This window comes from Cyprinodon tularosa, unplaced genomic scaffold, assembly GCF_016077235.1.
Source record: "Cyprinodon tularosa strain WSP-4 unplaced genomic scaffold, ASM1607723v1 ctg355, whole genome shotgun sequence".
Classification (NCBI taxonomy): Eukaryota; Metazoa; Chordata; class Actinopteri; order Cyprinodontiformes; family Cyprinodontidae; genus Cyprinodon; species Cyprinodon tularosa.
In genome coordinates, this window is record NW_024039069.1 from 549,505 (window position 1) to 566,281 (window position 16,777).

The 16,777-nt window shown below is 37.7% G+C and overlaps 1 protein-coding gene across 6 annotated transcripts in view; it reads right to left on the reverse strand.

The window, feature by feature from the left end:
- htr4 (5-hydroxytryptamine receptor 4) overlaps nt 1-16,777 on the reverse strand; it is a 224,711-nt gene that overhangs the window by 26,036 nt on the left and 181,898 nt on the right. The window contains exon 8 of one of the 6 annotated variants that reach the window (XM_038295428.1): nt 8,201-8,218. The exons of the other annotated variants lie outside the window; for them this stretch is intronic. The gene's annotated coding sequence lies outside the window, so the exon portion shown is untranslated. Of the gene's footprint in view, nt 1-8,200; nt 8,219-16,777 lie in introns of those variants that run through there. 6 annotated transcript variants of the gene reach the window in all.

Consider the following 16,777-nt stretch of genomic DNA (forward strand, 5'->3'; position numbering starts at 1 on the left):
AGATTCGCATCATGGATGTGCAGCCGACAAATCTGCGGCAACTGTGTGATGCCATCATGTCAATATGGACCAAACTCCCTGAGGAATGCTTCCAGCACCTTGTTCAATCTATGCCACGAAGAACTGAGGCAGTTCTGAAGGCAAAAGGGGGTCCAACCCGTTACTAGCATGGGGTACCTAATAAAGTGGCCGGTGAGTGTACTTTTCAATAAATGAAAAATGTTTTTAATTAAGAGTAATTTCATCTGAATGTGCTTTACCAGAGACATCTATGTTTGTCAAGGAACTCTACTGCCACCTACCGGTTTGTGACATCAGGGTGCGGTATCGGCTGTTGAGCAAGTGCCAGTGCTGTATCTGGTGTTTATCACAACACGCTATTAACCGTGATGGTGACGACCAGTGCAATATGCGAAGCAGAGAGTAACAGATTAATGACGTGTTCTTCTCTGGCCAGAAGTTGGATGGCAAATCCTCCCTCTTTAAGTTGGGTTGGATTCAAACTACAAACCCGTGGCGATCATGAATTCATAATATGTTTTTCACTTTTACTCAATGTATTACAACATGAAACTGCCATGCACGTGGGCATTGTCAGTTTATCTACAGCTCTTTCGAAATTCAATAGTAAACTCCTCTTGAAATCTTGAATAATTGTTGTTGATTGCAATGTGTCAAGTAGCTCCAATTGATTTCGCTTGTACGGTCTTACCACACCGTGACGTCACTGCTGGAAGATGTCAGGAGTGGGGTGTTACTATACACTCACCGGCCACTTTATTAGGTACACCTGTCCAACTGCTCGTTATCACTTAATTTCTAAGCAGCCAATCACATGGCGGCAACTCAGTGCATTTAGGCATGTAGACATGGTCAAGACAATCTCCTGCAGTTCAAACCGAGCATCAGTATGGGGAAGAAAGGTGATTTGAGTGACTTTGAACGTGGCATGATTGTTGGTGCCAGAAGGGCTGGTCTGAGTATTTCAGAAACTGCTGATCTACTGGGATTTTCACGCACAACCATCTCTAGGGTTTACAAAGAATGGTCCGAAAAAGAAAAAACATCCAGTGAGCGGCAGTTCTGTGGGCAGAAATGCCTTGTTGATGCCAGAGGTCAGAGGAGAATGGCCAGACTGGTTCGAGCTGATAGAAGGGCAACAGTGACTCAAATAACCCCCCGTTACAACCAAGGTGGGCAGAAGAGCATCTCTGAACGCACAGTACGTCGAACTTTGAGGCAGATGGGCTACAGCAGCAGAAGACCACACTGGGTGCCACTCCTTTCAGCTAAGAACAGGAAACTGAGGCTACAATTTGCACAAGCTCATCGAAATTGGACAATAGAAGATTGGAAAAACGTTGCCTGGTCTGATGAGTCTCGATTTCTGCTGTGACATTCGGATGGTAGGGTCAGAATTTGGTGTCTACAACATGAAAGCATGGATCCTGCCTTGTATCAACGGTTCAGGCTGTGGGTGGTGGTGTCATGGTGTGGGGAATATTTTCTTGGCACTCTTTGGGCCCCTTGGTACCAATTGAGCATCGTTGCAACGCCACAGCCTACCTGAGTATTGTTGCTGACCATGTCCATTCCTTTATGACCACAATGTACCCAACTTCTGATGGCTACTTTCAGCAGGATAATGCACCATGTCATAAAGCTGGAATCATCTCAGACTGGTTTCTTGAACATGACAATGAATTCACTGTACTCAAATGGCCTCCACAGTCACCAGATCTCAATCCAATAGAGCATCTTTGGGATGTGGTGAAACGGGAGATTTGCATAATGGATGTGCAGCCGACAAATCTGCGGCAACTGTGTGATGCCATCATGTCAATTTGGACCAAACTCCCTGAGGAATGCTTCCAGCACCTTGTTGAATCTATGCCACGAAGAATTGAGGCAGTTCTGAAGGCAAAAGGGGGTCCAACCCGTTACTAGCATGGGGTACCTAATGAAGTGGCCGGTGAGTGTAGTTGGGCAATAATGGCCAGTCCCTCACTCAGTGATCGCAATGAAAAATATTGTTTTTATGTCTTTACTGATTAACTCTAAATTCCTTAAATCACTGCGAACGTACTAGTTTTAGTTATAAATAATGATCCATTGGTTATTCAATGCAGACTGGATTTTCCCCTTAAGCTGTGGTCTAAAAAAAAAGAAGTGATTTATATATTCTACAGGCCAGGCAGTAATCAGGCTAGAACTTAGTGTTTCAAATAATGTGGTTAATCATATTGAATCAATGATTGAATCAATTCAAGGCTGGTTTGGATAGCAATTTTCCTGAGTAAATGAATATCCTACTTATTGTATTTCCTTCATTAAGTATCATCTTAACCAAGTGAAGGGGGAAGGATATTTTTTCAACACTTAATCCTTCTTAGACAAGGAAATGTTCATGTTGTTTCTTCAGTTTTCTTTTTAAAATGTCACTCTACAACATATGCAAAAAAAAAAAACAACAAAAATGCTAATATAAACTCCAGTTAGTAGTAGACCATGCTTGATTGAAAGACCAGCTCCAAAATAGAAACATTAGAACAAATATTGTCTCCTAAACATCACCCAGACTGCCACAGCGTATATCCAATAACACTAATGATACAGTTTTTTCCCAAATATAGAGAAAAAATGACTTCTTTAAATCAAGATTTTCTGTTTTTGGTTTGGTGCTTATTATTTCTTGCTGACTAAATGACCAACATGCCTGTCTAGACAGACAAGGTTCATGTACTGACTAAATAATATTCTTTTCTTTTCCACTGTTTTGAGGAAAAATGTTCATACTGACATTTCAACTTCACCTGTCTGACAGCATTATAAATTTGGACAAAAGGTTGCAGATTTAACAAGCATCAGACTGAAGGCAAAATGTGACTTTAGCTACTATTAGCAGCTACGGAGGTCAAGGTTCTAAAAGTTCTGGAAGTAATGTTGTAGTCTATGTGGTCTACAAGTTTACACCTTATAACAACTTTAACATAATTGGTTTAGATATAAACACCTTGAAATTAGTAGATACATAAAAAGCCGCATGATTTGTATGGCATCCATTTTTATAAAATATATAAGTTGCTGTTGGTCATGAAAATGTGCTTCTTTTCCTTCAATGTGGTAACCTGACTCCGCCAGATGGATTTTCTCCGCATATCCATCTGGAAACCTTCCATTGCAGTAATTTTGGGAAGGGGTGAAAATACTGGTTAGCTGATTGGCCTATGTTGGTGATAGACGGGCCAAATGAACCAATCAGATCAACGAAGCATATGACGTACTAACAGACCGATGACGAAAACACAACCACAAGCCAGGCTACTCTTGCCGAAACCAGTCGGGAGAAGAGCAAAAACATATTTTCCTCTGAGAAAAGCCTCCAGAGCAGTGTTTTGCTCTTCTTTCAGTAAAGAAATACTCTGTAATTCCGATAAAACTTGCTCGATATCCACGCTAACGCTAGTTTCATCGGCTGAAGCCGCCATGTTCTTTAGATTGAACTGTCGCGCTTCTCGTTGCGTCACACCTCAACCCGCCTCAAAGCCAACGCTGATTGGATGTTCGTTTGGTGAACGGCTCCAAATTTTCTTCAACGGAGAGTCTCCAGACTGATTAGCAAGTGAAATCTTGAAAGCTCACGAGATCAGGATGGTCTCATGAGGCTATCAATGTGGGGCCTCATGCACTAATAGGTGCATATCTTATATGCTTAAAATTTACGCTAGGGTAAATTCTAAAATTTGTGGCGCAGAAAAAAGTTCCCATGTCGGAAACTGTGCGTACTTGTGTCACTGCACACTTCACCTTCTTACATTTGCATGAAAATGCCCAAAGCTGAATATGGATTTTTAGCCATCCTATCTTTAGACCTAACTACACATGCACATAAGTATAAATACTGTAAAATCGCCTACCGCATGCCCAAATAACCATGGCAACGATGCTGTCAAGACATCACAGAGACTTTATCAGCACACCTCATGATTGGTACAGCCAACCATCTCCTTATTGAGTGACATTGTGACTTACTAAACAAAGCAGCTAAAATAAAGTCACTCTTTGTAATAATACAATAAAGGGGGGAAAAATTTAATAATCTTTCAGACGTTTGACGTTTAAAATTTTACTTCCAAACACTTCCTGCTATTTGCTGCATTACCCTTAATTATTTATGTATTTGTATACCAGATCATAACTATTCAACTAGATATGTCCATTGGGAACATGTCACAACACAAAATATTTGAAGAACGATTAATGTTTAAATCGGGTTATGTTATACATCTAAGCAATGTAAGGTCATCCTACATTGCTGGCATGTAAAGGGTCCAGGGTGATTGTTAAATACCAGGCCTGTCAATCAGCTCCAGACACCCTGTGCACAAAGCACAGTAGTGTGAAGTTAAACCGGCTCAGGTGAAACACAGTTCCTCCCAGTACTCCTCAGTGAGGCTGGTCAATCTATACCAGCCCAGAGGTCCTCCATCAACATCTGAACCAAATCAATATGCTGATCCCTTCTTTGTTTGTTTTATTCCAACCAAGAATCAAAGCGCACCTTTGAAAAAACATTTATGGACTTAAACGCAGTGATTGATGCATGCCTTGGATAATTACAGCCAAAAACAAAGGAATATTTACAGCTTACATCAGACAAAAGTTGTTTCTGCTATATCTGAAGATATGTTATGTTATTGTTTGATACTAAATGTGATTTAGTTTAGCTAGTTGCTGTTCCTTGTGATATAAACAATAAAGTCCCTTGTCAGTGCAGAGTTTTGGTGCTTTATAGTTTGTTATTTCTAGATATTTTTAGTTGCATTAGTTACTCCAAACTATTATACAACATGATTTTTTGTGCATACCACATTTCAGGCATTTAATATTGCAGGAATTTTTGTGCATACATACAGTAAGATCCAAGGTAACCTTTGTTGTGAATAACATTAAACATAGTTTTGCACTTCATGTAACTGCAAATGTCAAGATTGTGGCTAGACTGGCAACAAATTAACTTTCTTCTATTTCCTACAGAACACGTGATGATAACACGTGATGGAAAGGAAATTCACATGTAAATAGCCAAAAAGGTAATTCTGACCCATAAAATATCTGTACCATAAGTTGATCTAAGGAGTTTTCTTCAAGCAAGGCAGAGCTGGTGACATTCTCTTCTTCACAGGTTGTAGCTGCTAAAGGAGCAGCTATGAAGGAGATCCTGGACAAGCGTACCCAATAAAATATGTCTGTGTTTTTTTCGTTTATTTTGTCTTAGAAAATATATATATATTTTTTTTACACTAGAATGTTCTGGCCTGTTGTATTCCAGAACAAATGATTAAATTTTTTTTTATTGATCTTTATTGATAAAATGGTGACTGTTTGGCAATGCTGTTTCAGTTATATATATATGTTTCTTATGTTAATCTAAACTTGGTTGTTTCAACAACACGTTTGTGTTTGACTCTTTTCATGGTTTTATTCCAGAAAACATTTTTAATTGTCTCTGTTAGGGATGTAAACAAATAATAAATTCCTGATTCATTGTGGATTAATGTTTTATTAAATAAATTTTTTCCCAACCATAAATAGATAAAGTCAAAATTATATCTTTCAGTGTTTTAATGTCACCACCATCAACTAGAGGGCATGGTTTATTCTTAGACAGAGGTTCACTGGTCTTTGCAAATGGAGTGGAAGCAAGTTAGAGCAGAAACATAAATCAATTGATAGTCAAGTTTGGAATTATTTACACTGTTTAGGATTCAGCTAACAGCTAAATAGCACCCATTTAGCCAAGTCACTTGGCAGACCAAGCGTAACTTCTCTGCTGTGCTTGTAAGGCGAAGATGAGATGATAGAACAGGGAAGAGCATTATGCAAAGCAATTGTAACATGATAGGAAAAACAATGATAGCAACAAGCAAGGTAAATGGAGAAAGCTGTTGTGAGTTAATCGCCCCATTAATTGCCCCATTTCAAACCACTGCTAAATGCATAGTCTCTGCCCTAATGCTGGATTATATTAAAAACAGGGAGCTATACTGTATCATAGGCTAAGTTTACACTGCAAGCATTAATGCTCAATTGCGATTTTTTTGTGAAATCTGATTTTCTTTGCGTCACCAGTCACATTTCCAAATAAATGCAAATTGAACGTAATCTCCTGTGTGAACTATAATCACACAGCTTAAGGGTCCTGCATGCGAAGTAGAGGACGCAATGACTTCATATCATCCCCGACCTTAAAAACTAAATCTTCTCAAGATGGTAAAAAAAAGACTGCTCTCTGCATTATTGTCTGCCATGGTTGTTGTTTTTTCTTCCCGCTTGTGCATAGCAAGAGGCAGAATAGTGACCTTTGTTGAGTATTGATGACTTTCAGGACGGATGAATGCGATCTGGCTGTTCAGACACATGTCGCATTTGAGCAGATCAGATTTGTATCGGATTCAGGACCACATAGCCAAGTGGCCTCGGTTGCATTGGCAAAAAAATCGGATCTGTGTTGTTCAGACTGCCAAGAAAAGATCAGTTACAGGTCACATATGGGCAAAAAAAAAGATTTGTACCACTACAGGCTGCTGTGTGAACGTAGCCAAAGTTAATGTTCATTTAATTGAAAAAAGTTGCAAATAGTCTGACAGCATATTAGAGTGAGTCTGTAGTAGTAGTAGTCTGTAACTTAATCTAATAGTTTACTGTTTTGTTCTATCTTATAAATAAATTCAATAATGTGTAGGATTTTTTTTGCTTATTCAGTCAGTATTTAATACAGCTCGTGCAATAAACAGTTAAATCTTAAAGATGTAAATGTTTTTTATTCAGCATATTTAAAAACCCCAGACTTTAGATGACTTCATTAATTGATGAGTTGCAACCCCTGTCTTTTTAATAGAAAGTCTCCATGACATAAAAAAATAAATACTATGTTAATGCATATCTATGTATAAGCAGTGGTTTCCGACCTAAGAGAAAATGCAGGTCATGGTATACCAACCCCCAAACAGTAGACCACAGTACTGGCCAGATGCAACCACTCAGCTCTGTGAAACTACAGCAGGTGTAATCCAATGAAATGTTTGATTCTCTTACTTACTGGCTTATCTGTTAATGGTTAACAGGTGTTTTGGGGAAAGCTCTTCTGTTTCTGTTTCAGTATGGGTCAAGCTGGACAGATGGCCATCACGTTTGATATCAGAAAACATTGTGTGGTTGCTAAAACAGGCCAGATCGGTTCCCCACCATGTTTGACAGTTGGTATGAGGTGCTGGTGCTGACATTCTATGTTTGGGTTTTTCCAAACATACTGCTGTGTGTCTAACATTTTTACTTTGGTCTCAACTTTCCAAAGGACGTTTTTCCTGAAGTTGTGTGGTTTGATCGACACAGCAATGAACAGAGCCATGTTCTCATATTGAAAAAGACGAAACTTTCTCTTAGTGATGCTTCTAAACAAGCTACAGTCGTTCCGTCTTTTCCTTATTTATGTTTTTCTTTTTGTGCTAGGTTTGTTTTACTTGTGGCATGGTTAAATTTAGGTTATATTATTTTACTTTAGTTCATTTAATCCCTTGCTCAACATTGTTTAGTTAAAGTCAATTCTATTTAGTTTATTTATACAGCACCAATTCACAACACGTCATCTCAGGCACTTTACAGAGGCAATTTAATCAAATCATACAAAAAGATTGGTTAAAAGTCCTCTAGCTAAGAAAACCCAGCTGACTGCATCGAGTCGTTGAATTTGCAGTAGACGCTTCACCTGGATGAGCTGTGATGACAGATTTTATTTTGCATTGAGTCGCTGACTTTATTAGCTATTTATTGTTTCGCAGCAAGATCAGCGGAATAAAATATTATAAATCTAATACGGATTAACTTAAAGTGGAAAAAACAAATATCAGTGCCTTAGGTCCACCTTATAATGAACTGCACCATGTCAATAAAACTTAGCCAGAATATCAATAATTTGATGAATGCATTTTCTTCCTCTGCACAAGACACATCATGAGAGTCCCTTTTCTGTACTTTTCATTTCCTAAGATTTCTGTTGCACATAAAGTGTCTTCTGCTTTATCCATGACCAAGTCACAGGAGCAGCTGTCTCAGCAGAGATGCCCAGACTCTCCTCTTCCTGGACACCTTCTTCAGCTCCTCTGGATAGATGCAAGGATGAGTGCGTAGGAGGAGGGAGGGGGCAAAGAGCAGATGTCTGAAACCATATGGGCATAAAGTCCTTATCCTCTTTCTTCTTGTAGCAAAACCAAAAACATCCTTATAAAGTTCAAACTTTTAACATCTTCAGACAAACTTTGGAACAGACCTAAGAGTGACACCTCTCCTCTACAAAAAAAAGCAATGCAGCTGTGCAGTGTATTTCTATTATATTCCTTTTTCTCTGATAACCAAGTCAGAGTTAGATTACTTTAACCTAATTTCGAGTTTTATCTTTTTCTTTTATTTGTATTTCTATTATATTCCTTTTTCTCTGATAACCAAGTCAGAGTTAGATTACTTTAACCTAATTTCGAGTTTTATCTTTTTCTTTTAATTTGTTCTATTTTTCAAAGTACTATTGAATTCCCTGTACTCCAACATCATTATACAACTAGGTTAGCCTTGCCAAATGTTGTATACCAACTCAATCATTTATCAATCATATAATTTTTTCAGCTTAGTTACGCGAAATGAACTAACAACCCCTGACAAGATTCATAATATTATAAACAGAGATGCACTCCAGGAAATATCTGCCGGACATTTCATGAATTTTTGAAAAGATCCACCCTCTCTACTTGCACATCCACAACCCTTTTGATTCCAGAGAAGGAAAGCCTATTAAACATGTGTGAGAGCATGCATGAGCCCATTTCTCCTTGTGCACCCTCTGTTTAAAATTAGCTGTTTGCATCGCTCATGGAAGCTTACTTTCTAAAGAAGATTTGCAATTTTTACACGATTTCAGACTCACCACTGGTAAGTGAAAATGGGGAAGAGCCTGTAGGTCTGCCTTCTGTAAACATATCCCCAGAATGATTGACATTTAGGAAGACCACTTATTTTGATGATCCACCTGGAAAAAAATACATCCTCCACTATACCTAAGTGTGACTTCCAGTCCTTATTTGGACAACCCTTTATAACTTCAAACTTGTGCATCGTTATCAAAATATACTGAAGATTAATTTGATTTTCAGTTCACTTTTGACAAATTGTTAAAATGTATCTGTCACGTCTAAACGAACAATGAATGCATGCATTGCATAAGAGGCATGCTAGATAGTTTTTAATCTTTCAAAGTAAAGAACACAGCCTAAAAAAGGTTGTGTTCCTTATATTTAATCGACTATTTTACATTGGGTCACATTGCTTAGAGGGTTAACCTATCCAACCTTAACATGAAAAGCTCCCCTATAAGGGTTTCTTCTTGCTCACACACTGCATGTCTGACCGAGACAGCATGAATAATATAGAAGGAAAAGTAGAAAATGTCCTGCCAAGCTGAGCTCGATACCTGGCAGGCAGGAAAAATTACATCCCTGCAGAGTGGAGTCCCGTGAGATGGGGCAGAATATCTTTATATTTACATGAGCTCAAAAAAATGTACATAAACAGACCTACATAAATAGACAGAGGGTAATCATGAATGAAACCTCAGAAAAATTGAATATGTTCTTGAGATTTATACATTGTCTTTCTAAATATGTGAGTCAGCAAACCGAGTAAAAAGGGCTGTGTGTCACTCAGAATAAAGGAAAGTATAAAAAAAGGCAAAAGGGTAAACAAGTGCTCTTTGGTCGCATATCATAAAACTATACAAGATTTTAGCTGAGGTCGCTTTGTCCCTGCTGCCTAATTGCTAATCACAGTAGTTCCAACCATACAGGCCACAGCTTTATTTTTGGCTAAAGGCTTTGTTTGATATTCCCACCAGAACTATGTGATGGAAGGTTTAAACACGATTTGGTTGACAACATCAAACAGAAACATAAAAATGCTATAGCCGTGCTTGAAGACAGTGGGTGCTGGAAATACAATGTAATCTACTGTTTAAGATTACAGATAATTAGGATCAGTAAGGGGAAAAAGACAGACATACTTCATTATGAATTCATGAAACCATACAAGTCCAGAAATAATGGTATAAATTGGAGCTTAAATTCAACTTTAAACAATTTAACAATTTCTGTCAAAATGAAAAAACAAAATAAATTCAGTAGTTTTCACTCAAACAGAAAAAATACAGTACTGTTTCCCATTAATGGAAGAGACTGTGGCGGCCCAACACAGTCTTGTTTGGGCCCGCCACAGTCTTACATAGACAGAGAGAGATGGTCAGTGGTGGAGAGACCCACTCCAAGCGCCAGTTATAGTTTTTTTTCGAAATGCCGCCCCGGCTGCCTGGTTCGCCCGTGTAGTGTTGCCAACTCAGCGACTTTGTGGCTATATTTAGCAACTTTTCAGACCCCTCCAGCGACTCTTAAAAAAAAAAAAAAAAAAAACGACTAGAGACACATCTAGCGACTTTTCTGGTGTCACTGGCAGCTTTTGGAGTCTCTTACTTTGAAGCACGTATAGTTCGTACTCTTATCCTCCAGCGGCAGGTACTGAATAGAACGGGTGGAGTGTAGCCGCCTGTAGCCCGGGCTGCCTGTCACAACTCCAGTCCGGCGCGCGAATGACTTCATACACACTCCGCTTTGTTTAAAAAAAAAATATAAATATAAAAAATATAACCGCGGATGTCTGGGGGACAGTGATTCGTCTACATGTTATAAATGCTGGTATACCATAAAGAATAAATTATAAACAGTTTGGTTTGTTCCTTCAAGTCATTGCCCATAGGTAGACGTTACTTGGATATAACCTAACCGAATATCTTCAGAACGGCTCCAAATGACACAAAACTAATATGGGTGAGTAGAAGATGATGTAATAATGTAAAATCAAGGGCCCAATGTAAAAAAAAAATTGCATTCCCCTTTAAGTGGGATACAGCACGCTTAAAAATGTGCACACATGAAAAACCCACCACAGTCTCCTAAAATCCTATGGGAAACACTGTACAGCATGGTTGAAAATGCTTCAACATGCCAAAGTGTTTAGTAAAAACATCCCTGTACAGGGTATAAACCTCATCAGCAGAAAATCCGCAGCTAATATATGTTGTAACGCCTATTTGTATTGTCTACCAGTTTTGAGCTTCTCCTCCTGCTGACATGCAATTTTAGAGCAAAAGTATCAACAAGCTCCCTCATTTTTTAGGTGATCAACTTCACCTCGATAAAAGCGTACAAGTGTGTGTTAAAACAATGCCAACATGGAAAGATTCTTGCAATGATCTCCCTCAAATAATCTGGAAACTGTTATAAGGCCATTTTCAATCTAATTTTGGGTCTATTATGCTATAATGAGTTGAAAACATTTTGGTCAGCTGTAAATCTTCCAAGGAAATTCAGCCAGTGGCAGACCATGAAAGGCTCCAAGAAATCCACGACATCTAAGAGCTTCCTATGACTGGACAGGAACCAAAAGTAAGGTCATGTGTTTAACAGGTTAAACTGGAAAATGATCCAAACCAAAGCCTAAATATCTGCAAACCTGCCTGACCAAAACAAACGTAAAAAGCTCCGTAAAACTTGCCTTTTTTCGCATGGAATCCCTCAATCATTAAATGTGAAAAATGCATTAGTGCTTCAAGTCAATAAAATAAACAAATACTTGATAAAATAAGTTTTTTGAATTGAACTAAAAAGAGAAACAGAAACAAGAGGCAGAACACTCATTTGCTTTTCAAACATGGCAAGGTATCCCAGTCATCAGCTAAGGTATTAAGAGTCATCAGGTAACCTCAAATCCATGCTATACAAAAACTATAAATATGCTAAATAAAATCCAAACCATGTTAACAAGTTTCAAAGTTTGAAGAACCCCAACCTTTTTTGCTATGTACATTAACAAATGTATAATAATGGCAAACACACTTTTTAATAAAAACATGTTCTCATATTTTCAGTCTTGATTTTGAATAAATGTAAAAAACAAAACAAACAGGATTGTGATTATTAAGCCACTGTTGCGATAGATGCCAAGTTGAACCAAGGATGCTGGACACACACAGGCACATGTGGGTGTGGTAAGCCACTTACAGGCTGTTTATGCCGACTTTATAGTGTGTGTGTATGCAGATGTGTGCCAGATGTATCCATCTTGTTTATAGTAATTGTTGTGTTTCATTGTAGCAAAGCTGCATTTTTCTTTTTTTTTAAAAAGAGAGGGGGAAGCACTGAGAGAGGAACAAAGAAAAGAGAGAGTTGTGTGACGCAGAGGTGAAGAGACAGCGGCCCACACAGGGAGTCAATTCAATTAGGAAGTGAAAATCCTTCCTGACCACTTTAATGTGGTTACTGATTGAGGACTCCACTCTTGATGATCACCGCACATGTTTAGAATGCACTGTTGCCACCAGATCCATCAACATTGGGCAATGACACATAGATTTGAATTTATGGGATCTGGGTTCAATGCTGAAGGCCAGTATTCTCCAGGAGTTATAAAAGTGCTGGTTAAGGGTTTGTCGGAGCATTCAGGGGAGGTCAGGGTGACTAGAAAGTCTATTTGTACACAATGGATAATGTGATAATGGGGGTCAGAACAGTTTCTTAGGCCTGAAAAAACACCTGCAGTGTGATTTGTCAAAGCATATGTCAGCAAAAAAGTTAAATTAATAACAGTTTGTTTTAACACACAAATAAGAGTTTCAACCTTTAAAACACAATGTTTTTAGACAGCTGGGTTTAAATAAATCCTGTTTGACCAGCGACTCAGCTAAGATTGACAAGATTCTGGCATAACAGTGAGGTAAAAGACACTGCTGCTCATTTTCTGCTCTGGCACATATTGGGATTTGGGATTCCAACATTATCATGAACTGCAGAAATTTTTATTTTTTATTTTTTTTTAACGAAATGTCATAAAAATGGGATATTCTCAGTTTTTTTTTTGGTCTGTTAAGTGTCTTGGTCCATACACTTAGGGCTGTTTCATTGATGTTATATTGTTCCACTGCTTGGACACACCAGATTCAAATCAATAGGTCACTAACGAGCGAGTGCAGGAAATACAGAGCAGCTAATGCAGTTATAGGTGTGTTGGAGCAGGGGTGCAAATAAACCAAAAGGTCGCAAAGGAATGGGATTTACAACCACTGTTCCCAGTCAATTACAACAGCTCTTTCCCAGTTTAGTGTTTTTGTATTTTAAGGCCAGGCAAGTTTATTTGTATAGCACAACTCAGAGCAAGGACAAAATAAAGTGCTTTACATGAATGAAACTATAAAATGGAAAGGAAATTATTGCTGAATAGAAGCAATTAAATATAGAAATATTAGTAAAGAATGTAGAATACAGTTAATTTAATCCAATGATACCCCAGTTAACAGTTACATTTTAAGAAACAAAAGCAGATATTTAACTTTAATCACAGGTTTTCAGCACCTTTACAGTCTTCTGAATATTTTTTTTGATAAGTGGAGCATAGGAACTAAATGCTGCTTCACCATGTTTGGCTCTAGTTCAGGGTGTACAGAGCAAGCTGGAACTAGAAGACCTGAGTATACTGGGAGGTTGATACACTGACAACAAATCTGTTATGTATTGAGGTGCTGATCCATTCAGTAATTTATAGACTAACAGAAGGATTTTAAAGTTTATATTCTGAGCTACAAGGGAGCGAGTGGAAGGACTTCAGATACGGGCTGATGTGCTCTACTTTCTTAATTCTAGTGAGGACACGGGCAGCAGTGTTTTGGATCAGCTGCAGCTTTCTGATGGACTTTTTCAGCATATCTACTGTATGACGACCCTGTTGGGTTGCATTATTCAAATCTCAATAAAAATATGAGTGCATTTTTCTAGATCCTGCTTGGACATTAGTCCTTGAATTTTGGAAATGTTCTAGGGTGATAAAAGGCTGACTTAGTAACTGCTGTTATGTGCCTCTGCTGGTTCAGGTTCGAGTCCATCATGACACCAAGATTTCGGCAGTAATCAGTGGTTTCTAGCTGTTATAGCTGAAGCTGTAGAGCCCCAAAACGAAGCAATAGTTCTTCCACTGCATTTATAAAGATGTCACCTTAAACAGAGCAGTCTCAGCACTGTAGTTAGCATGAAAACCTGACTTTTAAAAGCCACTTAAAGTATGTCATCATCACAAAAGTTTTCTGCACCAGTTACGGGGATGGGTTCAAAAAGAGATCTACTACAAAAAGGATTTTGAGTCCTGATTCAGCACTGAACAAGGATTAGGCAGTCAGAGACTCAAAGATCCTATTTTCCTAATCAATGCATCATAAGTGAGTCCTACCACAGCACAAATACAGCAACACTATTCGGTTTAGAAGTTATAAATATAGGAATATCAGAAACCTTCAGCTATATCAAGGATTTTAAAATAAATCAATTAGCAACTAACTGTAGATGGGTACTTGAAGAGTAGTTGTATTTCTTTCGGTTAAATGTAGAAACAGATTCGCAGATCATTTAATTAAAATCAATTTAGCCTCTTTACTGTATATAGTGCTAATTCACATTGCATGTCATCTCAAGACACTTAACAGAGACAATTGAATCAAATCATACACACAGACATTCAGCCTTTTGGCTGATAATTGGAATGCTGGAAATTATAGCCACAGTTTGGGAATCTCAACATGAAATGAATGATCTGTGTTCTGTTGGAAATACAGACAGGGACCACTATTTTAGTAATGCAACCAACAATAACTATATCATCTATACCAAATTTTTAAGCTACAGTTATGCTCATGTGCCTAAACTCCTCCCCAAAAAATGTACTTTAAAAATTTAGCTTGAACCATGCTTGTAGTTACTCTCCTGTCTGACATCACACACTTTGCACTTTCTGTCCTCCTTAAATGAATATTCAATGACTACCGTCAAAAAAGTAATGCTAACTTGGCTATGAATAAAATTAGAGAATTTCAGAACTTAGCCAAAGACCTCTGCTATGATGCCATGTGAATTCCTATTTAAGAGCTTGAGTTTAAACCTCCAGTTCTTACATTTATTTCAGTCTGCAAATGACGTAAGAAACTGCCAGTAATAATAGGATTTCATTAAATCCAATAAAAACAAGCAGTAATAAAAGAGAAACATTGTCAGCTAATAAAAGTTAAAACACACCAGGGTTCAGAATATCCTCCTTAGGGTTCCTTGCATGTTTTAACAGCAGCTAAAAACACACAGAGGAGCAGCAGAAACAGCTAAAAACACACACACTTATTAAACACAAACCTAGCTTGACCTAAGAATAAAAAGTGCACAAAAAGGCTCCATAAAAACACAAAGAAACGTCAGATTTTCCAGAATCGAAAAAGAAAAACAGATGCAATACCAGATATAAGACAGCCCTAGTTCAGGTGAACCTTATGACATAATTCATTCCAACAGGAAGGCCTGTAGCACACATAATGCAGCTACTGCAGAACAATCAGTGTATCTCAACTAATACAAATGCTCTGAAGTGATACTTGACAGAAACATATTTTACTGCATTTCTAGACTTGGCATTTCCTACAATTGGTGGAAAATAGCTCAACCTCAGTAAGGCCAGATGGAGAAAAAAATTGTCTTTATTAGACTTAGGTTCTGTACTTAGAATAGACTGTATTATTACATTTATTCACATTGGTAATACTTACACTGTAGCTGTAAATTAATTTCAGAGTTCTTCTTCTGGAAGGTGAATCTCTACTACATTCTTAGTTTCTAATCATTTTCCTGTACCTACTGAGGATAAGTATCCCTATAGCATGAAGGAACAGTTTTCAGACAATAAACAGTAAGAAGCATTCAAAGATGGGGTTACTAATTTATAACCTAAACATCCTATTTTTCATAAGCAAAATTTACAGGTTTTAAGACTAACTCTACTATTAACAGAGTAAAGATGCTATAAGATGCACTGAGTTAAAAATAACTAAATAAAAATGAATGTCACATTTTTCAAACTTGTAAAACAGTTTGAACAGTGCAGTATATAAATTGTGTTTTACTTCATGAATGTCGGCTACAGTATTATAAAAAATTAAAAATTTAAAAAAATCAAGTTTTTGATTTTGTCTGACCATGGAACCCCTAAAATGGCATTAATACTTTGTAAGTTCAGTGGTAATATTTAAAATGGAAAAACTAATTTTTATGCAGAATAGAATTGCAAAGCTCAGCTAAGAAAGGTGACATCAGCAACACAAAAATAAAGACATTCAGACTGACCACATTCCCTGACAGGTGTATTAAAGAGAGATGGTCACTGGCGAACCTGCTCACCCCTGTCAAACATTCTGTCAGATTTATTATTTTGATATCTCATATTTTACAGCTTTGGCAGAAAGGTGAAACGATTTCTTTCAACATAAACAAGGCTACCCACAGAGGAAAAATTAATTCATGGCCGACATGAAAGATCAATAAGTGAGCCCCACAAGTCTTTACTCATTACCTGTGTTAAAAGATAAAACTTTGACATCCTAATTAATTATTTCAACAACTAAACACTGACAACCCAGGGTGCAGACTAGGAAGCAGAGTCGTAGTATAAAACATCTCCCTACAGCTTCTCTACAGTTACTCACTCCATCCAGACAGTGTCTTGCCCACGACTAAAATCTAAAAAATTTAAATTAAAAATAAGATCATTAGCACTCCTATATCTATGATTGGTTTATCTCCAGAAGGTGAGGCAGCATCTG